This window comes from Microplitis mediator, chromosome 6 (genome assembly GCF_029852145.1).
Source record: "Microplitis mediator isolate UGA2020A chromosome 6, iyMicMedi2.1, whole genome shotgun sequence".
NCBI lineage: Eukaryota > Metazoa > Arthropoda > Insecta > Hymenoptera > Braconidae > Microplitis > Microplitis mediator.
In genome coordinates, this window is record NC_079974.1 from 11,583,528 (window position 1) to 11,610,953 (window position 27,426).

Genomic DNA, 27,426 nt, shown 5'->3' on the forward strand with positions numbered 1-27,426 from the left:
AAAATGTATTTTTATTTAATCGCGTACTATTTATAATCAATATTATTTATACTTAAGAGAAAAATTTTACAATGAAATAAAAATTTAATAGTCCTTTGGGCGAATAATTTAATAACTTTTGTAAATTTTACGCTTTTATATCCTTATTTAACAGAATAAATTATCTAATTACATTAAGTTATTAATTTTTATTGATCGAGTATAAATAAGTCATTACATTTGGATCAGACATATTTAATTATCTAGAGAGTAATTAACGGTCATTAATTGGTCAGAAACATTCATGGTCAATAACCGGGTCTATTACTGGATTGGTAAGAATAATTCTTCCTTTCTTAGTAGTGATTTTGGAATATAATACAAATTTTATCAATCGATAATTCTGATTTTTAGTTATTAAAATGATAAATTAAAACTAAAATATTCCTAATATCAACTAGGAACTAGTAGTTATTTACGCAATCGAACATGAATCATTATCCAAAATTTTTATGTGATCCAATGCATACATACATAAATTGTGCATATCCCATGTATATATTTTCACATGCCATTTTGATCTTATATTTCTACAAAAAACATAGTGATTGATTTTCTATACAATGTAGATGTTTTTCTAAAGTTATTTATACTCTACTTTTGTATTTATTAAAAAGTAAATTACAATAATTGAGAGTAAAATATATCTGTTAATCGATCGAATAGAATAGAAATTTACATTTTGTTTTCAAAATTTCAAAACATTGTTTTATATTTATGTTTTTTTTTGCTTAAATTTGTAAATGTAATTACTATTTCATATTATAAATAATTAGAAACAATATCAAAAAATTATTATGTCTAGACCTATCTTATACTATAATTACGCATGAATAAGTACTATAGTTGAAAAAGTAAATTCTCGTAATTGTTTCCCGAAAAATAAATAAAAATAGAAATAAAACGACTTTTGGTCTTCAATATATTTTCTTAATTATTTAATTCATCTTAAAACTTATTCTTTAATCTTACTATCAACTTTAAAACTTAGCTTGAAGTTTATTATTTTATTTTTCAGGTAGAATTAAGTTCGTTATAAATCTCTGAAGTATAGTAGAAATTTGAAAAAATGTGTAACCGTTTATTGAATCTCTAGTATATACCCAGACAGCATGAAAGTCAGAATGACTGCTTTACGACGTATTTTTGAAGGAGTCTTCAAGAAGTCTTATAATGACTTCTTAAAGGTGTCATTTTTAAGAACTCTAAATTAAGAGTTCTTGAAGACTTCATAAATAAGACGTCAGTTTTGTGACGTCTAAATGTATTCTTTTTTTAACTTTTTTGAAGTCAAAATGAAGTCAAAATTAGGAACTCCTTAAGACGTCATGGTAAGTTCATTCTGAAGTCTTATTTGCGGAGTCAGAAAAAAGAACTCTTTGAGAACTCTTTGAGAACTTTTAAAGATGTCTTACTGAGTTCGCTAGGTGGCGCATTCGACATCTTGAGAACTTCTTAAAGACTTCTTTAACGTGTTTTTAAGACGTCCAAATCATAAATAGGAACTCATTCAGAACTCATCAAGACGTCATTTTGCTATCTGGGTAAGTCTAATGAAGTTGAAGAGTTTACTTTTAATAATAAGGAACATCATTATAACGAAAATTTGTTGTAAATTAGGAATAATTTACCAATCCTCACAGGAGAGTATTTTGATAGTGACAGATGTTGTAATATTAATCTTTGAACGGATATAATGATACTTTCAGTCACTGGTAGGTATAGATTCTTATAAATCTTATAGCGGTTGTTCTTGTTGCAATAATAATGACTCTGAGATTGAAGGAGGAATAAATATTGAAGAGAATAGATTTGATACGAATCAAGTGCAGAGTGAACGAATGATGTTTCCTGTTGCTAACTGAATTGTAGCAGTAGGTGTTCTATTTATGGTCAAGATGTTTTTATTTGCAAAAAATTCAATTAGAAATGATGAAAATGAATTGTTTAAGTGAATAGAAAATTTAGGAAGACCAGATTTTGAAGAATTGGTAATAGTTATTTTTTTCGGTTAAAACTTTAGTGTACCTAATGATAAAATTATTTCACACTTCTTTTGTGAAAATTACAATGCTATTTTGACTAAAAAAAATATTCAAAAGACAGTGTGGAACAAAATAATTAAATGTCAGAAGTGTAAAGATTAATTTGAGACTTATTCTCAGAGTAACAATATGTCTTTGAGACTTGAAATATCCAATATCAATTACAATTACTTTTAAATCAATAAGAAATACAAGCAAGTCTTTTGAAATATATTAAAAATGCAAATCATTTATCAACTGATATATGTGATATTTAGAATTCATAGTTATTCTTATACTTAAATAGAATGATTGGGAATTAGTTGACAAGCGTCGAACTACAATAAGATCACCTAATGAAATTTATAGATTACCTCGACCAACTACTCGCGCGACTAAATAGAAAAGCTCTGAGTTTGAAACTTAGCTTTGATATTGGAATCTTTTGGGCCTAGATGGTATTGCAAATCCGATTTTTTTGGAAATATATGTTTTTCTTGTACAAAGTATTAATACATTAGTAAAATGAAAAATAACCGAAGAAAATGTAATAAGATCTGAATATATGATTTATTATAACTTACAGGAGATTTTCAAATTGAATTTTCAACACAGTCGTTACTTTGATCATACACTCAGAATATAAACGTGTCATAAACATGAATGACACATACTTTTTGTCACACTGAAATTAAATAATCCATGTACATCATATATTTGTTATCCACGACGAATGCTATATTTATCTGGATGTACAATATAGACTCTACACCATACTCTGTGGGTAACGTTCAGACGGATCATATCTGTCACGTATAATTACTGAGTGTGGGAACGTCATTATCACGAGTATTGAAGCTTTTAAAGGAAAAGCAATACATGTGCAAATGAACCTTTTCAGATATTGTTCCGTCTAAAAACGGAAGTCGGTAAATAATTGTTATCATCATGATATTTGAAATTTAAATATTTAAACCGGTCTCCATCTATCGGTGTTAAAATGCATCCCGTCGCCAACTCGGGTCGCACCACGAACGCGCGCGCTAAACATAGCGTCGGTTTCTCAGTGCATCTTCGTTGCACTCACGCCTTCAGTATATCTCTGTCGTTTGGGTGTCTGAATTTTTCCGTTCCGTCGAAACGACGACCCGGCGTCACCGCGTCTTTTCGTCAGTTGACCACAAGTCTTCATACTGTACACACTCGCTGTGAACATTCTATCCGCTACATTGCCAAGCCAATATTAAAGTAACAATAATTGTTAATTAATTGATTATCAATTGCGAATTCGTGCCATCGTGTCGAGATAAGTATTAATTAATACGGTTTCATAAATTTTATTCATTATTTCGTTGAGTTTCAATAATATTTCGGGAATTAAATAAAGACCGGGTGTTTTATTACGTCGTAGTAAAAACACGCCGGGACTTGTTGCGCGTGGGTCTCACCCATTAAATCTCAAATACTTAATCGTGTTCTATTAATTATTCGATAGGATTGAATTCGATATTTAATATTAATATTCGTATTAATATCAAATAATAATCGATTCAAATAATATTGAATGTTTAATAATTATTATCTTACATTAAATTCATTCAATTCACCGATCTGTTCGTTTACATCTTAATTACCTTGCAATAATTAAGCATTAATAATTATCATACATACGTGATAATCATAATACACATAAAACTAAAATTTGATTTGTTCGCGCTTCAATTATTATCAACGCATTTAGCCGTTGTCATATAGATATCATATCTAACCTCATTCGTGCAATAGCCACGTGCTAACAGCATCCATCAATCCAATTGATGAGATTTCAATTAACTGCAGTTAAACCAATCGCCTCTGTTGCAAAATAACAATAATAATAATAATAATAATTCAGCGTCATATTGTCTTTGGAATATCCCATTACAATTTGATAGTTTATATCGCCGATCTGATCAATCGGTAGACTCGCCTCAGCGCACCGAAGGCTTTCACTCATTCATTCGCTAGCATTAGTACCAAGTACTATTTAACTGTCCCGCAGTGGACTCTTTACATACGCATTAGTACCAAGTACTATTTAACTGTCCCACAGTGGACTCTTTACCAACGCATTAGTACCAAGTACTATTTAACTGTCCCACAGTGGACTCTCTATCATCGCATTAGTACCAAGTACTATTCAACTGTCCCGCAGGGGACTCTCTATCATCACAGTACACATTCACACACACACACACACACATCTCTATATTTCATTTGTGTCAATTGTTCAACGAGTTACCCTCATTCTCATTATCTTAACATTCCCAATCTTTTTCATTGTACTTCTTCAAAGGGTTTTATGCCGTAGCGCTTTCCCTCAATTTTTTGGGTCAAAATATATTCTTCATTTTTGATATACCCAAACCACGAGTTTTATTAAACAATACCTATCACATCCTACCTATCATTACAATAAATTAATCAAATTCCAATTACTAATTTAAATTAATTTACAGATAAATTTAGACAATAAAAAATAACGTTTAATAAAAAGGGAAACATTTTCCCACAAACATTTTGGTGCCTCCTGTGAGGTTTTCTCGATTGGACAATTTAAATATATATACAAACAAATATCAATTATTCATTGTGGATGCAATTTGAATCAAAACGCCATTCATATTACCGACTCGTTGACACCGCCGCATCTGGAGGATCATCTGCAGTGATACGAGCTAAGTTAAAAGTTTATTAAACATTTAATTATCTTTGGCAGTGTATTTAATATACTGTCGATTAAATTATTTTATTTATTCAATTATTCTATTAATTTAAGTATATTTCAATATTTGATTTCATTATATTCGAATTATTGTCGTATTTCGGATTGAGCTGTGTAATTCTGGGATTACATCAGTTAATTGTCGCAAGACCATTTAATTGTTGCGATCAGTGAATTGCTCAAGTCTTCGAAGTATAGAGTAGCCGAATTGTTTAAATTAAAGATTACTGAGTCGATTGACCATTCGGGTCCCGTCAATTATTTGATCTAAGGATCTTTTCATTGTCGTGATCATCGGGGTCACTCGATTACGTTAATTAATTACATTTATAATTTGTTCGCGATAAATTGGGGATTTAGACTGTCTGATTCTTGGAATCGTCTCAATTGTTTGAATTAATCACTTAATTGTGGTGATTGGCGAGTCATATATTCGAATTCCTTTCAATTCTCTTATTATCAGTTAGACTCGATTTTCAATACCTGACCTTTGAATTTGTTTAATTGTTAAAATGGTAAACCCTAAGAACCCAACTGATCCAATACCGGAGGACGTGAATGTGACAAGGATTACGAAAAGACGTAATATACTGACACGGTACATAAACAAGTTAGCCGAAACAATAAACGCAAACGAAATATCCGATTTACATGCACAGCTACGATTTGAACGCATCCAAACTTGGTTCCGCGAATATGAAGATCTCGTTAACGACCTTATCGAGACACAACCGGAGTCAGACGAGGCCGAACAGTTCGATGTAGTATCACACGCATACTACAGCATGCAAGAACACATCGCGAGACCTAGAGAAGACAGACCAACGCACAACAGCACGACTATCGGAAATACGACTCAACCTGAAAAACAAACGCTACAAAGACTACCGGTACCGCAACTACCCACTTTTTCCGGAGACTACAACGAATGGTTATCCTTTGCAAATTTATTCACGAGCATTATCGATAAACGTGACGACATTTCTGACATCATAAAATTTCAATATTTAAAAACAAATCTAAAGGGAGAGGCCGCGCAACGGATCGTACACTTACAAGCATCGGATGCCAATTATCGGGTAGCTTGGGACATCCTTAAAAGAACTTATGAACTGAAGAGAGTATTAAGAAACAAGCATATCGGGGCGATATTTAATCTCAAAAAACCAGAAACGGCTAACCCAGATACCCTTGGACACATACTTAATACGGTTAGACAGAACCTAACATCTCTCGAAACTCTCGGAGTACCTACTCATGATTGCTTTGTTTGGCATCTCGAAAGAATTTTACCGGATTCGATTTCTGAAAAATGGCAGGATACTCTCAAATCGGACGATTCCCCTACCGTTAACGACATGTTTAATTTTTTAGAAGCAACAATCTCGCGTATGCACACTAAATCCGTGTCTCACTCGAATAAAAACAATAGTAACAAACGGCCTTTTACGGGTTCTTCAAATCAGTCAAAAACCTTCAAAAACGCGGAGGGAGATCGCGCTCTCATTATTGCTACGAAATCATGTGACTACTGTCGTACTAGTGATCATTATTTATACCAATGCAAAGAATTTGATAAATTACCTGTTTCCAAACGATGGGATTTCGTGAAACAACGCAATCTCTGTAGAAATTGTCTAAACAAGAACCATTTTCCGTGTACCTCCAAACATCATTGCAAATACTGTCCAAAATTCCATCATTCAAAATTACATTCCGCAAAACCCTTCTCTGGCGGCGATCATCAGAAAAAGACGAATCCTCCCAAATGACTAAGACCCGGGGATCTTCAATCGCCGACTCTTAAGCATTCGAGTGCGACTTTAATGATGAGCGCTATGGTTCGGGTTCGGTCAACTTCCGGTACATTCGCTACAGCTCGGGCCTTATTAGATACGTGTTCTACCGTACACCTTATTACTTTCGAACTTGCTAAACGTTTACAACTACCAATCCGCAAATCTACTGACTCTATTCACGGGGTCAATGCCCTCTCGACAAATACAATCGGGAAGACAAGCGTAGTGCTCGAATCTCCGATTAATCCTCGTTATCGTAAATTTATATCATGTACTGTAATTGAAAAAATCACCGACTTTGAACCCCGAGACATCTTTCCACGCGATCAATTAGAGCTTCCAGAAAACTTACCTCTCGCGGACCCAAATTTTCATGTACCACGTCCGGTCGACATACTAATTGGGGCGGGTACCACAGTCGCGCTTTTACAATCCGGTCAAATAAAAATCAACCCTACACAAGGCGACTTATTACTACAAAAAACTCATTTAGGCTGGGTAGTCGTTGGGGGGTTGGACGTGAATAAAAAGGCACGAATTGATTCGTGTTGTTTAATTAATTTACAACAGACGTTAGAAAAATTTTGGGAGATCGAAGATCTATCCAACAAAACTGTAAAAACTACTGAAAATGATTTATGTGAAAAACATTATGTTGATCATGTTAAGCGCGCTCTTGACGGGAAGTATGTCGTTAAGTTGCCGTTTCGATACGAAGATTTCGATTTAGGTGATTCGCGTACACAAGCACTTCGTCGATTTTATTCGTTGCAGCGGAAGTTACAAGCCAATCCAGATTTGAAGCTAGAATATCACAAGGTCATGCAGGAATACATCGATTTAGGACACATGTCGCTCATTTCTGATGAATCTCCTCCAGGATATTACATTCCACATCACGCAGTAATCAAAAAGTCCAGCCTTACCACGAAATTACGGGTCGTTTTCGATGCTTCCGCTAAAACTAGTAACGATTTATCGCTTAATAAGGTACTTATGGTCGGAGCTACTATTCAGGACAAACTTTTTGAACATTTATTACGTTTCCGTACTCACGTATTTGTCATAACAGCAGACATTGAAAAGATGTACCGGCAGATTTGGATCGCCCCTGAAGACCGGCGATACCACCGCATCTTCTGGTACAACGAGGGACGTATCTCTTTGTTCAATTTAAACACCGTGACTTTCGGAGTCAGTTCGTCCCCCTTTTTGGCCATCCGTACTCTACATCAACTTGCACGCGAAGAAGAAGGGACTTTTCCTCTAGCTAGTCCAATTGTACAGCGAGATTTGTACGTCGACGATCTTCTTACAGGAGCAGATACGTTAGACGAAGTCTTACGTTTACGTGATGAGATCATCAAGTTGTTGAAGTTAGGCGGGTTCAATATTCGTCAGTGGGCATCCAACCACAGTCATGCGTTAGATAACGTTGCTAGCAAAACCTTCGAATCCGAATCGGGTATGCCTCAGGAAGCTATATCTAAGACACTAGGGATAGCTTGGAACTCTCGTTCAGACAATCTCGTCTACACATCTAGGCCGATCGCGCTCAAGGAAAAATTTACCAAACGTCTCATTCTCTCTGAAATCGCAAAAATTTTCGATCCATTAGGTTTACTAGGTCCCATCGTTTTCGCAGCCAAAGGAATCATGCAAGATTGTTGGCGTCTAAAGATTGGTTGGGATGAATCTGTATCACAGGAATTGGCAGCCAAGTGGCTGTCATTTGCCGAACAACTAACGCACCTGCCTGCAATTGACATCAATCGTCGTCTTATTATCGATCAGCCCACTGGAATCGAAATCCACGGGTTTTGCGATGCTAGTAAATTAGGTTATGGAGCTTGCATCTATATCCGTTCCACCAACAGCTCGAATCAAGTCTGGGTCCGCTTAGCTTGTTCGAAATCACGTGTCGCACCACTCAAGGAAACTACGATTCCCAAACTCGAACTCTGTGGGGCTCTCACACTTGCTAAATTATATCATAACGTTCGATCAACTCTCGGGGTTTCTATATCGCGCTCAGTTCTTTGGTCAGATTCCACGATCGCTCTCGCTTGGATCAAAAAATCTCCAGTCGTGTTAAAGGTGTTCGAATCAAATCGAGTCAAGGAAATTCAAAAACTTACCGCAGACGTCGAATGGCGGTATGTAGGAACTAAAACTAATCCAGCTGACGCTCTATCTCGCGGACAATATCCGCGAGACTTTCAGACCAATTCAAATTGGTTTCAGGGCCCGTCCTGGTTATCTCAGTCTTCTAATTTTTGGCCTACCAATCCTATTCTCGAAACTCAGGGTCCACTGGAAACTCCAGAATTTCACTGTCTTGTCATTCAGTCTGAACCATCTGTCATTTTTAAACGATTCTCGTCTTATTCTAAACTCATTAACGTCATTTCGCTTTGTCTTCGCTGGCGACCTTCTAACACTTTCAAAACCAATCGCGTGTCTGTCGCAGAACGTCATCAGACAGAAACTCGAATTTTACATCTCATTCAACAGGAACAGTTCGGCTCAGAAATTAACAATTTAAAAAATTCTAAACCAGTCAAGAGTGCTAAATTGGGGGCTTTCAATCCATACATTGGTAACAACGGTTTACTTCAGGTCGGTGGTCGTCTAAAAAATTCTGATCTAACTCGTTCGCAGAAACACCCTATTCTCTTGCCATCTCATCATCACGTGACAGATCTCATCATTCGAGACACACATCAGCGCATGCATCATGCCGGAATTCAGAGTACTTTGTTTACTATCCGTCAGCGATTCTGGCTTCTTGACGGCAAGAATCAGGTCCGTAAAATTGTTCGAAGGTGTGTCGTTTGCATCCGTCACCGTCCAGAGCCTATACAATACAAGATGGCTGACTTACCAAGATCTCGAGTCCAAGGTTCATATGCTTTCGAACACACCGGGTTAGATTTTTGTGGTCCTTTTCTTATCAAAGAAAAACGTTATAATCGTGAAACTCGTTCTCGTAATAACACTCTCATCAAGGCGTATGGTTGTATTTTCATTTGCATGTCCACTCGAGCAGTACACATCGAAATCGTCAGTGATCTGAGTACTGACGCATTTCTGGCTAGTTTTCGACGATTTATCGGTCGCAGAGGTATTCCATCACACATCCATTCAGACAATGGTTTAAATTTCGTCGGTGCTAACAATCAACTTCATGAACTTTATAATCTTCTTCAATCTAAAGACCACCAGGATCAGGTGCTTTCATTCTCTGACCCACGTAATATCACTTGGCATTTCAATCCACCTCTTTCACCCCACTTCGGTGGAGTGTGGGAGGCGGCTGTAAAATCTTTTAAACACCATTTTAAGCGCGTGGTTGGTACTCAATCTTTGATGTTTGAGGAATTAACCACGTTAGCAGTAGATATTGAAGCTATCTTAAATTCCAGACCTCTCTGTAGTATTTCTACCGATCCAAATGATCCTATTGCTCTTTCTCCTGCTGATATTTTAATTGGTAAAAAATTAACATCTCTACCTGATCCTGACTTACTTTCTGTACCAGATAATAAACTGTCCACCTGGAGATTCCTTACCAAGGCCAAACAAGATTTTTGGAAACGATGGCAGATCGAATATCTCAACGAAATGCAAAAACGTCATAAATGGCACAACGACGGTGCAGTGGAGCTCAAGGAGGGTTCAGTAGTCATCCTCATCGACAAAAACAAACCCTGTATGATCTGGGAACTGGGAGTCATCACTGAGGTGCATCCAGGAAGCGACGGTGTCACACGAGTCGTCGAGGTCAAAACATCGCGAGGAATCTACACCCGGAATACTACGACCTTATGTCCATTATTACCCGATACTTGAATTACTTAATAATATTTACCATAAATTACTTAAAATTATAACAATATTGTAAACACTCATACACTATTTACACTACTTACACTCATATACTATTTACACTACTTACACTCATACACTATTTACACTACTTCCACCACACTCACTCATTCACATTCGCATCTCGCGGGCGGGAGCGTGTTCCGTCTAAAAACGGAAGTCGGTAAATAATTGTTATCATCATGATATTTGAAATTTAAATATTTAAACCGGTCTCCATCTATCGGTGTTAAAATGCATCCCGTCGCCAACTCGGGTCGCACCACGAACGCGCGCGCTAAACATAGCGTCGGTTTCTCAGTGCATCTTCGTTGCACTCACGCCTTCAGTATATCTCTGTCGTTTGGGTGTCTGAATTTTTCCGTTCCGTCGAAACGACGACCCGGCGTCACCGCGTCTTTTCGTCAGTTGACCACAAGTCTTCATACTGTACACACTCGCTGTGAACATTCTATCCGCTACATTGCCAAGCCAATATTAAAGTAACAATAATTGTTAATTAATTGATTATCAATTGCGAATTCGTGCCATCGTGTCGAGATAAGTATTAATTAATACGGTTTCATAAATTTTATTCATTATTTCGTTGAGTTTCAATAATATTTCGGGAATTAAATAAAGACCGGGTGTTTTATTACGTCGTAGTAAAAACACGCCGGGACTTGTTGCGCGTGGGTCTCACCCATTAAATCTCAAATACTTAATCGTGTTCTATTAATTATTCGATAGGATTGAATTCGATATTTAATATTAATATTCGTATTAATATCAAATAATAATCGATTCAAATAATATTGAATGTTTAATAATTATTATCTTACATTAAATTCATTCAATTCACCGATCTGTTCGTTTACATCTTAATTACCTTGCAATAATTAAGCATTAATAATTATCATACATACGTGATAATCATAATACACATAAAACTAAAATTTGATTTGTTCGCGCTTCAATTATTATCAACGCATTTAGCCGTTGTCATATAGATATCATATCTAACCTCATTCGTGCAATAGCCACGTGCTAACAGCATCCATCAATCCAATTGATGAGATTTCAATTAACTGCAGTTAAACCAATCGCCTCTGTTGCAAAATAACAATAATAATAATAATAATAATTCAGCGTCATATTGTCTTTGGAATATCCCATTACAATTTGATAGTTTATATCGCCGATCTGATCAATCGGTAGACTCGCCTCAGCGCACCGAAAGCTTTCACTCATTCATTCGCTAGCATTAGTACCAAGTACTATTTAACTGTCCCGCAGTGGACTCTTTACATACGCATTAGTACCAAGTACTATTTAACTGTCCCACAGTGGACTCTTTACCAACGCATTAGTACCAAGTACTATTTAACTGTCCCACAGTGGACTCTCTATCATCGCATTAGTACCAAGTACTATTCAACTGTCCCGCAGGGGACTCTCTATCATCACAGTACACATTCACACACACACACACACACATCTCTATATTTCATTTGTGTCAATTGTTCAACGAGTTACCCTCATTCTCATTATCTTAACATTCCCAATCTTTTTCATTGTACTTCTTCAAAGGGTTTTATGCCGTAGCGCTTTCCCTCAATTTTTTGGGTCAAAATATATTCTTCATTTTTGATATACCCAAACCACGAGTTTTATTAAACAATACCTATCACATCCTACCTATCATTACAATAAATTAATCAAATTCCAATTACTAATTTAAATTAATTTACAGATAAATTTAGACAATAAAAAATAACGTTTAATAAAAAGGGAAACATTTTCCCACAAACAGATATATTTGAATTTTTCCGAACATTGTGAATTGAAATTAGTTTTTACTAGATATTTTCTAAGTACGTAGCAAAATTTACTAAAGAACCAAAACAAGTATATTATTAATAAATAAATAAAATCGAAACAAATGTAAATAATAATTGCTAATTAAAATTATTAATTGGAAGCTTTTGCATTACTTTTGACTAAAAATATATAATTAATTAATATTTTAGATTGGAAAATTGAAAGTTGAAGAGATGCTAACTTTTTAGAAAACAAAAAACAATGTTTTTAACTAATTTAATCTTCGACAGTTAATTTTAAATAAGAATATATATTTTCATTGTTTGACAAATATCGAAAAAATTGTTGTTGCTAAACCTTTAAAATTAGAAAACAGAAATTAAAAAACATGGATAATATATTGAACTAAGAAAAAGTTTGTTCTACGGATACAAAAAAAAAAAAAGTCCGAAAAAGATATCTTACATATTAGGTCCAATTTTAATTGACGTCATTAAAATATATGAGAAAATATGTATGCAGTGATTTTATTATGTTTAAAAATTTTTCTTTTAGCTTATGAGAGCAAAATTAAAATAAAGAAAAGGATTGGGAATGAAAAAGAAAACTGACTTACAAATCACCATTTGTTAAAAATAGCTGTTACTTTTAAATTATTCTCTCCAACACAGTTTAGAAAATTCGTTAAAAAAATAACTATTCGCGGGGAAAGGGAGTTCTCATTAAAAAAATGATAAGTAGTTATTAATTTATATTTAAAATATACGGAAATAAACATATGTACTGTAACTGATCAATCTCAATATGAATTGCTTTTTCTTTAAAATTTTTAATATTTGTTACAAGAATTTCATCTCCGCACTTATTAGTAATATTATAAATATGATCCATTTCTACGTTACCAACTGAATAAGGAATAGTTGTCAAGGAACAACCATACACATAACATTCTTTCTCCACAACAAATAAATGGTGAACATGAATGAATTCATCCGAATGTAATCGTACATATTGATCATTAGTTTTGTTAGCACGGGTATAATCTGTGCTATGGATCACAGATTTTTTATAAATACATTTCTTGAATCCCTGAATTGAAGCGTTTCCGTCATTAACAAAAATTTGTATTTTTTCTTTAATACTTTGACTGATACATATTTTGTCTGATAAAATAATTTCATCAGATAGTTTCAAGCAATCCTTGAGCTGATCGTGAATAAATAATTCGTTACAAAAATTTAAACATTGGGGCGATATTGTCAAGGATCCTAGTTGTGACAGAAGCATTTTTTTTTTTTAAGAATTTTTTTGTCATTTGATGGCTAACGCTTCGGGGGCCATTTACTGTTTTTTTCAATTTAAAAATACCATTTTCAAATGAAAACGCAGATGTTCCCGTCAATGGCCCACTTTTTTGCACAGATTTACTCAAATGCAACATGGAATGAATATTAAACGTCATAGCCGATTTTGAAAATTCCATTTGGAACATTCCTACGAATTTTAATAAATCGTACTCTGATCTTGCAATGTCTTCATTCGTTATTTTTCTCTTTAACAGAGTAAAAATACTTCTGACAAAAAGAGCATATATTTCTAAAAATTTTAGATCCGCAATACCATCTAAACATAAAAGACTCCAATACAATAACCAGGATTCGAATTCTGATGCTTTCCACTTACAACTATCAGCAGTGGGCCGCGGCAGCCTGTATACTTCATGGGGTGGTTTAATAGAAACTAACCGTTTATCGATAACTTGGAGTTGATTTTTATTGAGCTTGAATTTTACTCCAGGAGTTTTTAATAAATCTAATAACTGGCGTGTTACTCCTAATAAACAACCGTGCATGTAATCTAAGGGGAAACCCCAAACGCTGTCAAATAACGGTAATTTTTCAACGAAAGGCATGGACCCTTTAACACCCATAATTGATGTTAATTTTTTTTTTAAGCCAGCAGATTTTTTTTTTTTTCTATTTCTTGGATATTTATCATATGGCTTTCATGAGTTCGTAAGTCTGGCTCAACCTCACTGAGTGGATAATGAACAGCATTTCCTACGTATAAACCAGGTTCATAACACCAACTACACCCATAATATCCATTGAATTTCATGCGGTTTTGACATGTCGCGCGAGCAGGTGTATCGAGACAACAACAAAGTAATGTAAATTTTAAGTTGATAACTTGTGCGGTCGAATGATCGAATATATCAACACCATTGCTCATTAAATCTACAATCTGATTGCATAGTTCTTCATTGTAAAGATTCATAAATTCCGACTTTGGTTCGCTCTCAGTTAAAAATATGCCACCAAGGATAATATGTTTAAAACGTTGTTCCAGGGGTAATTCATTGATGTACAATTGTTGTGGCCAAAAGCTTCGCTTAGAACTTTTAAATATAGGGGCCCCATCAGTAGTGTAATTTAATGTTAAAAAATACGGATGTTTACTTTTTACGTTTTTACACAACTCCGAATCTTGAATATCACAAATGTCCGATAATTGGTTTTTATTCTTTATATAATCAAAACAACTGGTTTGAATTTCTGGTTCATTCAAAGTCAATTGAATTTGAAACCGAAGATCGACACTCAAAAAATAATTATTTTGTTGCGAAAAAATAATAAATTGCTCTTTGCATTTATCACATTGAACTTTCTCTTTTATTGAACTATTTTTCAAACTTTTTTTAGCTAATATAGTACTACAAGATTCACAAAAAAAATAACTGTAATTTTATCTTCTGGGACCCCAAAAACTTTGGATCTCAAATAATAGCTGCAATCCCATAGCTCAAATTCTGGTCCCGCTAAAATCTTGATTAATTTCAATAATTCAGTTTGGTCAGACTTGGTGAAATTTTTAGAAATCGAAAACATCTCAACCATAAGTAACACATCCGACACTTTAAGATTAGATGCCGGAAACATGATTTTATCACCCTCCACTTGATTAGTATCAAACATTGTGTTTGTATTACGCATTTTATCCCTTTCATCAGGATAAGATTCATCATCTGAATCGATATCACTATTGCAACAAGAACAAATGCTATAAATATCGTCGCAACTGCTATTGCTTGATGTATCATCATAATTTTCCACGTTGATATCGCCGATATCTATTGTAGTACGATCGATGATGGACAAATTTTCAGGCATAATTGTTACTTCTTGACCGAAATCACTTGTATCGTATTTTGGAGTAGTTTTATTCCTCTTATTAGGAGGGTCTACATCTAAATTTTTCGAAAAAAATATTTGCATAAATTCAATCTAGGTAATTGATAAAACAAACGTATACGCATTTGTGTATAAAGTTATTTGAGTAGTATATTTTAATAAAGTATTTATTAAATGAATTATCATTTTACTGAAAATTAATTTCGAACTAAGTATTTCATCTATTTAGAATAAAATATTTAAAAAAATTGATAATTCACAAATTTTTGGATATAAAAATAATAACAATTACCACTTAGGAAATATTCACATTGAAATTTCTACAATCTGCAAATAACTAAATTTTGAAAAATTATTATTCTACCTCTTCTAATCATGAATTAAAATACTAATAACTAGGAAAGTTATAATATATTTGATTTTACCATGAGATGAATCAAAAATAATGTACAATGATGGAAAATTATTTTTTCTACAAATGCACCAGTTTCAATAAGTTAATGAAAATGGATCAAAATACTTTATATTATCTACACAGAGAAAAAAATATAGTAAAAATTACAATATTGTAGTAAAACTTACTAACAGATATGAGTAAATACATTCTGGATTTTAATTATTACAAAACATTTAGTAAAATTTACTGGTTGACAATTATTACATAAAAGGATATTAAAAACTGTTATGCGTAATGTATTTTTTGCTAACACGATCATATTTTTTACTATCTGTATAGTAAATTCTACTATGTATAAATAAAATTAAAAGTTGGTGGGGATAGCATATACATATATGTATTACAAGTTCAGAAACCTATGTTCAAAGGAGATTTCGGGCCGTCAGACATACGAAAGGACTCGCGCTCGGGAGATCAGAATTCAAATCTCGGTTGAAATAAGTGATTTTTTAAAAATAAAAATCGACACTGACACCAATACAGATGACATAAATAACAATAATAATAATAATGATAACAATAATAATAAAAAGTTAAAAGTTCTTAAAAATTTAATTTTTTTTATTTCCATTCTAATATAGTAAAATTTACTAAATATATAGGCAAGTTTATTAATGCAGTTCATATTTAATTCCATATTTAAATAATAAAAATGACTCAATATAACTAAAAATTAATATGCAATATAGTAGATTTTCCATAACCAGTATATAAGAAAATACTAAACGAGTTGTAACTATTAATACTATATTTTTTTCTCCGTGTATTATTCGAATAAATATTTGAATGCATTTTTTTTTTTTTAGGTATTAAACTTCTACATCAACTTCGTACTATTAAAGAGTAGGATTCATCGCGATTTTGATTTACGTAATTCTTTTAATTTAATACCTTAATTGTTTATTTCCAAAACTGTGATTTTGAAAACGGTGCTAGTTATATCAGGCTCAATATTCTTAAAGAGCAAAATCACGTCAAGTGGACCCCCATTTTCCACTTGGTCATGAAAATTAAGTCGATGTATTTTTTTCGTATGTAGTCACTATGAAAAATTAATCCCTCAAACGATTTTTCAAAATTTTCATTTTAACAACAATTTTTTTTACAATGTAAATTTTGAGTACTTTTAATTAAAAAATAAAATCCAAAACAACCGTTAAAAATAAATTAATAAAATTTCCAGGATTTATTGTCGAATATCTATATTTTATAAAAATATTAATAGCATAAAATTATTTGTTAATTATCCCATTGTTAATTAACTTTTAAGTAAACAAATGAAAATTTCATTGACTTCTCCCTCAAAAAATGAAACTTTTTTTCATGGGTTACATGCGTTAATTATTAAAGTTTAAGATCCCAAAAGAAAATTTCAGTGCTCGTGATTAGATCAAACAATATGAATTTATTTATCACCGGGCGCCAGTCGCTGAGCGTTCCCAATACAGTGCGCGGCCGAGCGTCTCAAGCTCTACTGCAGCTTTGGTTAGTCATAATTGAAAGTAACATTTAAAAAAATTATTACTGAACAAATTTTAATTTTTTTTAAACAATATCATGAATAATACAATAAAATAACTTTTTATTATTAAACTGAAACAGAGAAAACAAACTAATGATTAAATTTATTATTAATAAATTATAACGTTCACTACTATTTCACACTACCCACGGCGGAGTGTGGTTAGTGTCAAATAGGCGTTATGGCCCACCGATGGTGAAACTGAAACTAAAAATAATAAAACAGAAAAACAAAACCAAAAATGTCCTTTGGAGATGCCCACGATCCCACTGGACACTCAGCTCCTCTCAGGCTGGGTTAGAAATCCGAATTGGGCGCCAGTTCGTGTACCCCACGAACAAAATAACGAAATTACAATAAATAAGAAAAATGAAATGAAAATGAAATAATAAAATAAAATAAAACAGACAGCAGTTGTCAGGTATTGGAAGAGGATAGCAAGAAAGAGATAGTTGCAATAAATAAATAATCAAATTTAAATAAATCCCGGGTTGGTAGCCATTTACCCGATATAATTTAATTCATGATTTTCATCGGTATATGAATAATAAACAATAATAATAAAAAAATTAATATTCACTTTACAATAGAAATTTTGACTAATAGTCAAGCAACGCAAACAATAAATAATATTAGACTGACTATCACCCGCACGTGATAGCAAAAAAAAATAAATATAAACAATTATGAAGAATAATTATTATGCGCACACATACAATTATATCACACTCTTAATCATGGATACGCAAACAGTAATAATAATCCCTTGATTTCTTGTAACTAATTAACACTAGTAATAATGGCGGATAATACTTATAAATAATCTCCCCAAAATAATCACCAAGTGTGTAAAATAATAATCATATAACTGGGAATAATCACAAATAATATTAAATTGTTTACCGCAACTTTAATCAAAATCAAAAAAAAATACCCACTGGTGATATTGTAAATAATTGCAGAAAATACTGTCCAGTAATATTCACAATATAATAATACTAAACGTAAATATCATCTATTATTTACCGTCATTCATAAGCACGGGCAATAATCATTATTAAAAAATATAAATTAATAAGTGTAAATAGTAATAATTATTTACCGCCAAAATAAACATCCGGTCACTAATAATTATTAAAAATGTAATAATAATATCAACTACAAATAATTATTTACCGTCAGTAATATATACGGTCACTAATAATTATAAAAAAAATAAATAATAATGGTATTAATTAGTTACCGACAATAATATACGGTCACCAAGAATTAATAAAACTACAAAATAATACCAATAAAATTATTAATAATTATTTACCGTCAATAACATATACGGTCACCAATAATTATTAATAACAAATCCACGTGAATATTAATAATTATTTACGGTCGACAGCATATACGGCCAATAATAATTATTAATATAAAAATCATAAATTTACCCTCTAGGTTTTGGATTTAAGTTTGTCGCCGGGACAACTAGTGCGCAAATATATTTATATATATTGGACGCTACTGTATGCCATGCGCTCTCTCTCACTCACACGTGAGGTATGTAATAATGGCCACCAACGCGGGACAAATTACACGCCAATGAATTAAGCACAAAGGTACTTACAGTCGTCGTTGTAGTATAGGACTCTGATTGGCTCCATTGGTGATTATTTAACGGCAAATTTAATTAATGGCCAATAATTCCAATCAATATAAATATGTAAATTGCCAGCAACTTTCCAATTATGCCAAACAGCTCAAATGGCGTCTCAATATCAATAAATTATTTTTGGCAACAACAGCAGCACACCTTACTCTCACAACAGATTATCCACGTCTGACCATGGCAGCACGTGAGTCCCATGCCGGCACTTCGGCCGGCGCCATCTTATCATGGGTTCTCTTTCCAACCAATGGAGCACTATCTCTGTCGCATGTTAATTCACTCATTGACATCAACATGATGCAACGACTTGTTTGGCATGTAATTTGTCCCTTTCCGACCTTAAATGGCCATTCCCTTTTCCAGAGCCAATTAATAATATAATATTATAAATAAATATTCCCTTATTTTATTTATAAACCCCGTAAATTTATTTAAATTAAATAAATTCACCGAGGCCAACTGTTGCGTTGCCGCGCATGCGCCAACCAATCAAAATAATAATAATAATAATAATCAAATAATTAAACTAAATAAATGCGTAATTAATTATCCCGGCGGCTGTAAAATCCATCCACCAGTAAATAAAATTCAGTAATTTTTACTGATTTGGCCGCAAATTTTATCTAGTAAGTTAAACAATTAATAATAACACAGTAAATAAAATACGATAATACATAAGATAATAATAATAATAGTATGATAATAATAATAATGAATGAGACGTGCTGAGCAGCGTGTGCTGCCATCTGTTGCCCTTCTCCGACCTAATGCGAAGATGCCGCGATATTTAAATATCGTGACACCCCCCCACCAGGCCGGTCTTAGCCCTATGCAAGACCTTTGGCCGAGACAACAGCAGTCTTCGCATCCATTGGCGTGCTTTTCAACCAAATACAACATTTACTTACCTTCTCGTTCTTGCTAGGTTGGGTAAGGAATGGGTACTTGAATTAGTGTGGTACATATTTATGAAATGAATGTCAATTTAATAACGGTGAAAAATATACAATTAAAATATTTTACCACCAACAAAAGAAAAGGAAAACTTATTAAATTAAAAAACTAATGCCCGAGTAGACGATAGCCACCATTATCAATTAAACACAACGTTGATAATTTAACCAAAGCAATTGGATGAATATGGGCAAGTAACGAAAATAAATAAATAACATAAATAATAATGTAAGAAACAAAAAAATAAATAATAAATGAATATTGGAGCTTGGCTCCTCACAGCCGCTTTGTGCGGTATCTCCATGGGCCCCCCGGTTACGCTCAATGTTCGTCCAACCGGTATCGGCGAATGACTGCCTGATCCCACGTAAACTTTGGGAGCCGAGGCAACGCCCACAATTGCTCCGAAATGGTGCGTCGGCAGACGCGGCAACGTTGGTTGCTCATTCGCACATTGCAACACACCATACACATTCCTCGCGCCGCCAAGCGCGCCCTTCCGTGCGGTCCGTGACACACGTCGGTGTCAAAGAACCACACGCACTCATCGCAAAACGGCTTGATGTGCGATGGTGGATTGGTACACTGACGCGCTGTGTGCCCCCATGCACTACAGCGAGCACAACCCTCCGTGATAACTCGCGCCGCCCACTGGTGTCTCCATAAGGTTACTTGTTGCCGGAACATCAAGCCCACCTCCATTCTCCATTCCGGGGTACCAGGTGTAATGCTGGCCCGGACAAATTCCGGTCGACGGAATCTCAGCACGGCTTCCGCCACCGCTTTTTGCTGCTCCGTCAAGGATGGCACCGCTATCCCATAGTGCACCCAATTGCGTGCACACATCAAATCTGTAAAAGGTGTTAAGTCAATTTCCTTTCAGGTCACCCCAAAGCAGTCTATCAGAGAAGCAGTAACAGTAAACAGTACCCATGGTGAGAGCAGGGTAGAGAATAGAGTAAGCAATAGATAAGAGTCAAAGCGATAGATAAAGAGCTAAATAGATAGAATAGATAGAAACAGGCCATTGGAGAGTCATTAACTGACCGTCAAGATAGCGTCCATAGACACTAGCGCAACTGAATTTTCTACCGATTGAACCACATTCTCCGACCGCTTGAACAATTTCAACAACTTGATGTGACTACGACCCACGAGCTTACCATCAAGTGTTTTCAATTCAACTATGACCGGAGTGACCACCTTATCAACCACCAATGGACCGACAAACCTTGGAGCCAACTTACCGACCACCTGATCACACTTTTTGGACAGAACCTTGTTTGGACGATAAACGAGATCACCGACTTCAAAAACCCCCACTCGGCGAGTTTTATTATAGTGTTTCGCATACCTGTCCGATGCTTGACGTATGTTTTGGTTGACTACGTCCCTTAGTTCAACCATTCGGTCCATACGAGCTACCCACGAAGACCGGTCCACATTATCGTTGATAGTGATGGCATCATTATCATGTCCATAGCATCTCATTGGACACGGGTCTCGACCAAAGTTGAGAAAAGCTGGGCTCACTCCCAGACTTTCGTGACTGGCCGTATTGTACGCAAACTGGAACTCGTATATATATTTATCCCACTCCCGATGGTCGTCTTCCAAATAGCTCATGATCATGGTCTTGATATTACGGTTCACCCGTTCCACTGGGTTAGCCTGTGCATGGTATGGCGGAGTGGTCATGTGTTGTATTCCAGATTCCTCGATAACAGCTTGTACATCTCTATTCAAGTACTCACGTCCATTATCGGTCCAAAACACCTTTGGAGTACCCCACCGGTTCAGTATGGCTTGTTTGAAGCTGTTTGCGACTGTCTTACCGTTGGCGGCTCTCACTGGGACACACTCAATCCAACGGGTGTACAAATCTTCGAAAATGATCAAATAAGCAAACCCAGACTTCGACCGAGTGAACGACATGGTGTCTGCAGCTACCACTTCCCATGGTTCCATTGGTGCTCTGGTTTCCATCAAACCAAGCGGTTTTTGCTGAACTGGTTTCGACGCAATACAAGTTTCGCACTCAGACACATAATGACGTATGTCTTTAGACATCCCCGGCCAATAATATCGCGCCTTCACACGTTCCAAAGTCTTGCGGATTCCCAGGTGACCTGATTGAGGATGGTCATGGGCCTGTTGCAATACCCACCATTTATCCTTTGGAGGTACCACCAGTTTCCAAATCACATCATCGTTGGCAACCAGACCTTCCATTGGCGCGGGTACTTGCTTATACAACCGCCCATTATCATACCGATAGCCAGGCACGGAATCCGAGTCATTTTCCAGCAGTTGGCATTTTTCGGTGTACCAATCATCCTCGGTGTCCTCGTTCAGCACATTTAAATCCTCTGGTGCTTCGGTTTCATCCTCGAAACGACGGGATAAAGCATCCGGGGCTTCATTTTCCGACCCACGGCGGTATTCGATCCGCATGTCATACTCGGATAATTCCAGAGCCCATCTGGCTAACTTTCCTGTGGGGTCCCGTGTATTCATTAACCAACGGAGGCTGGAATGATCTGTCACCACCGTGAATGTATATCCCTCCAGATACGGACGAAACTTTCTCACTGCCCACACCACAGCAAGGCACTCTTTTTCTGTGGTGCTGTAGTTGGCTTCCGCTGGAGTTAAAGATTTACTGGCACAGGCAATTAGTTGTTCTTTGTCCTCTTCACGTTGGACCAGCACTGCACCCAATCCCGATTGACTAGCATCGGTGTACAACACAAATGGTAAAGAATAATCAGGCGTACTCAGAACTGGTGCCTCTACCAGAGCCTGTTTCAATGCCTGGAATGAAGCTTCCTCAACTTCAGTCCACTTCCACTGGGTGTTTTTGCGTGTCAACCTGAATAGAGGTCCAGCTACACAGGCGACGTTTTTGAGGTGACGGTGGTACCAATTAATCATTCCATTGAATCGTCTGACTTGTTTAACATTCTTTGGCGTTGGATAATTCACGATGGGCTCAATTTTCTCCGGATCTGGTCTCAACCCGTCCTTGTCCAACAGGAAACCCAAAAATCGAGCCTGAGATTGGCAGAATTTACTCTTCTCGAAATTCAGAGTAAACCCTGCCTCTCGTATCCGCTTCAGAACTTCAGCCAATACTTCCAAGTGCTTTTCAAACGTCGGAGTGATCACAATAATGTCATCCAGATACGCTGCAGCGTATGGTTTTAAATCTGGAGTGATTATCCGATCAATTCCCCGCTGGAAGGTCGCTGGTGCGTTGCACAAGCCCATTGGCATCCTCTTATACTGATAGAGGCCTCTACCAGGTACCCAGAATGCTGTAAATGGCCGACATTGTTCCGTCAACAGGATCTGATAGTACGCAGAATTCATATCAATGGTTGAGATGTAATGAGCTTCACCACAGCCATCCAATACTTCATGTATCGGAGGTGAACGATAGGTGTCGCGTTCTGTCACTGCATTGACATCTCTGAAATCCACACACATTCGGTATTTTCCATTGGGTCTTTTTACCATCACCGGTTGACTCAGCCATTCTGACGACGCCGCTGGTTCGATGATGTCCTCGGTCACCATTTGATCCACGATTTCCTGCATGGCTTCCAAAACCACTGGAGATCGTCGGTAGACACGCTGTTTGACTGGTTTATGATCTTTCAGCCTGATGTCATGCTCGACCAAGTGAGTCAGACCCAGCCCCGGGGTCATCAGACTCTTCTGGTGGTCAATGAACTGCTGTAACTGCTTTGTTTCACCATCAGTCAGCTCTTGTAGTGCACCGAATGCCTTACGAGGGCTAGTTGACGTTTCCCGAGTCAACTGATGCCACTCGCCATCACGTATACGCCACAAATTTCGTTGTAGGTCCAACTGCATTTGGAAATGATCAATGAAATTCATCCCAATCAAATTTAGCGATCCCAGTCGTGGTATGTAATGTATTGGAAATGTCACTTCTTCAACATTATCCAATGTAAATACCGGTCCAATCACACCTCCACTCACATCGGTGGTATGATTGGCCATGCCAAATCTGGTAGGAGTCTCTTCCACCATGAATGGACACCCTGAATCCATCAATTCTCTGGCAAAAGACCCAAATGCAGTGGTTTTAGCCCCAGTGTCGATAATTGCAATTCTGGACCTTCCTGCAACACTTATCGAAACCATTGGTCGCGCATGCCCAGTTTTGAACCGCCAGAACCCATTGGAGACATGTGAATCAGCCAATTCCCGCCTCATGTGCATCGCTAGCAGATCATCAGTCAACACATCCATGGTAGCGTCCAATTCCTGAGCTAAACCCGCACTAGATGGTTGACTGATGGCGTGTACCTCGACCTGGACACAGATACGGTGCTGTTGATGGTCTGGTTGAGGGATTACCACGCTATGAGAACCGTCACCCTCTATTGACGGCCCGCATTGGCGTTTTTTGGCTGCATGGATCTCGGTGGACACTGGCAAGTCACCGCTGTCTTGCCCACTGCCCCACATCTCGGACACACGTCGCGATGAGGCTCCCGACAATCATAACTGAGGTGTTGTAAAGACCCACAGTTAAAACAGAATCGCGGTCGACGGAATGATGGTGCTCGAGGATTCAAATTTCCCGGGCCCCGAGACGTCGACGGATTCCCCGGGACGTTTCCACCAGGTACCATTGGTGGATTTTGCTGTGCATTAGGCCTTACAGGTGGCATGTTTGGTCCTGACGGCATGTCAAGCTTGACTGCGTTTCCCACTGGTGCCAATTCTGGGTCAGGACCGTCTTGTCTGTCCCGTTTCCTGGACTTTCTGGACTTCTTGGATGTTGGCTTTCCCACTGGTGGTGTTTGTTTATCCGACTCACCAGATCCATGATCAGATACCGCATGAAGTAACCCTTTATGGTCACGGGGTTGTTTGGGTCCATAAGCATATGAACACTCTTTTACATATGCTTCCTCCCGTGGTGGTGGTGCACGTCGAGTCTTAGCAGCTCGCCATTTTTCCTCTAGACGAGTTGCTTCGTGCAGTAACGAGGAATACGTCTCAAATTTACCCGCTGGGCAATGATCCCAGAACTCGGGTCGTAATCCTTGGCATGCTCGACGTACTTGTCGAGATTCATCTGGAGGGTGACGTAGTCGAGAATACAGACTCTGCAAACAGATTAAATAATTTCGAGACGATTCCTTTTCCCCTTGGTTTCGTGCCCGAATATCTGCTTTGATCTCCCGCTGGCGCCTTCCACCAGTAAACCACGTACGGAACTCATCTTTGAACTGTTCCCACCGCGTCCACCGTTCGAAATTTGCTGAACACCACGTTGCCGCAACACCGGTAAATACCTCTGGCAGAACTGCCAACCGATCCTCGTGACGGATGCCAGCACTTCGCATTAGCACTGACAACCGCCTCAGAAACTCGTCACCAGTCATGGAACCATCTCCAGCAAAAGACAGCTTCCAATTGCGAGCAATTGCTCCATAATCTCGATCCCGACCATGAGATCTTGACCTTGAACGTCGGTCGGCCCTCTGGCTGGCATAAGAATCATTTGAAGACCATGATGGACTACCACTGGAGTCAGAATCGTCCCCATGGTCTGATGGCCGCCCATGGTGTGGCTGGTGGGTAGCCCCATGGCCACGATTTGGTGTTGGTGGCCAATGTACATGTACGTTGGACGCTGATGTCGTACATGCTGGTGGTACCATGCTCATTTGAGGCCCACACGCATTTACTGTTTGAGTATTGGCCCTCAAACCGCCCATTGGCCCCGATGTCGTATGTATGGCACTTAGGTAGGATGGCATGGTTGCAGCTACACAGCTGCGAATTGGTGACGACGCCCGGAATGGATCCAACGGGCGTGATGCGATTGCTGATGACGTGCCAGCAGTTATGTTTGACAACATGGTCGTGATTCGGGTCTCGAACACCCTTAATATCTCCACGACATCCCGATGGGTCGCAACTGCGTCCATTGGGGATTGCTGCTGCACTCCTTGAGCTACCGTTACCGTTGGGGTACTGGTTACCGGCACAGTTGGCGTTCCAGTCGTTGTAGGAGGGTGGGAATGAATCCCCATGGAGTGCAATCGATCCATGATTGCTAAATCATCCCGTTCACGACCAACAGCTGATTCCCTCATCAGCTCGTCCACCAATGGGTCCCACAAGACATCCTTGCCATCATCCCGGTCCATCAACCGTCTGACCCGGTCACGTATCACACTATCGGACCCATGGTGATTCAACCACCGACTGCGCAAGTACTCTCGCAGCGCTGAAACGTCGACGTATTCTGGAATTGTATCAGTTCCCGCCGGAATTGGCCATTAATTAAATTTGCCGTTAAATAATCACCAATGGAGCCAATCAGAGTCCTATACTACAACGACGACTGTAAGTACCTTTGTGCTTAATTCATTGGCGTGTAATTTGTCCCGCGTTGGTGGCCATTATTACATACCTCACGTGTGAGTGAGAGAGAGCGCATGGCATACAGTAGCGTCCAATATATATAAATATATTTGCGCACTAGTTGTCCCGGCGACAAACTTAAATCCAAAACCTAGAGGGTAAATTTATGATTTTTATATTAATAATTATTATTGGCCGTATATGCTGTCGACCGTAAATAATTATTAATATTCACGTGGATTTGTTATTAATAATTATTGGTGACCGTATATGTTATTGACGGTAAATAATTATTAATAATTTTATTGGTATTATTTTGTAGTTTTATTAATTCTTGGTGACCGTATATTATTGTCGGTAACTAATTAATACCATTATTATTTATTTTTTTTATAATTATTAGTGACCGTATATATTACTGACGGTAAATAATTATTTGTAGTTGATATTATTATTACATTTTTAATAATTATTAGTGACCGGATGTTTATTTTGGCGGTAAATAATTATTACTATTTACACTTATTAATTTATATTTTTTAATAATGATTATTGCCCGTGCTTATGAATGACGGTAAATAATAGATGATATTTACGTTTAGTATTATTATATTGTGAATATTACTGGACAGTATTTTCTGCAATTATTTACAATATCACCAGTGGGTATTTTTTTTGATTTTGATTAAAGTTGCGGTAAACAATTTAATATTATTTGTGATTATTCCCAGTTATATGATTATTATTTTACACACTTGGTGATTATTTTGGGGAGATTATTTATAAGTATTATCCGCCATTATTACTAGTGTTAATTAGTTACAAGAAATCAAGGGATTATTATTACTGTTTGCGTATCCATGATTAAGAGTGTGATATAATTGTATGTGTGCGCATAATAATTATTCTTCATA

The 27,426-nt window shown here is 36.7% G+C and overlaps 1 protein-coding gene across 1 annotated transcript in view; it reads right to left on the reverse strand.

Annotated features, from left to right (window-relative positions):
* LOC130670101 (phosphatidylinositol 4-phosphate 5-kinase-like) overlaps nucleotides 1–27,426 on the reverse strand; it is a 52,428-nt gene that overhangs the window by 16,655 nt on the left and 8,347 nt on the right. The gene's annotated exons all lie outside the window — the stretch shown is intronic.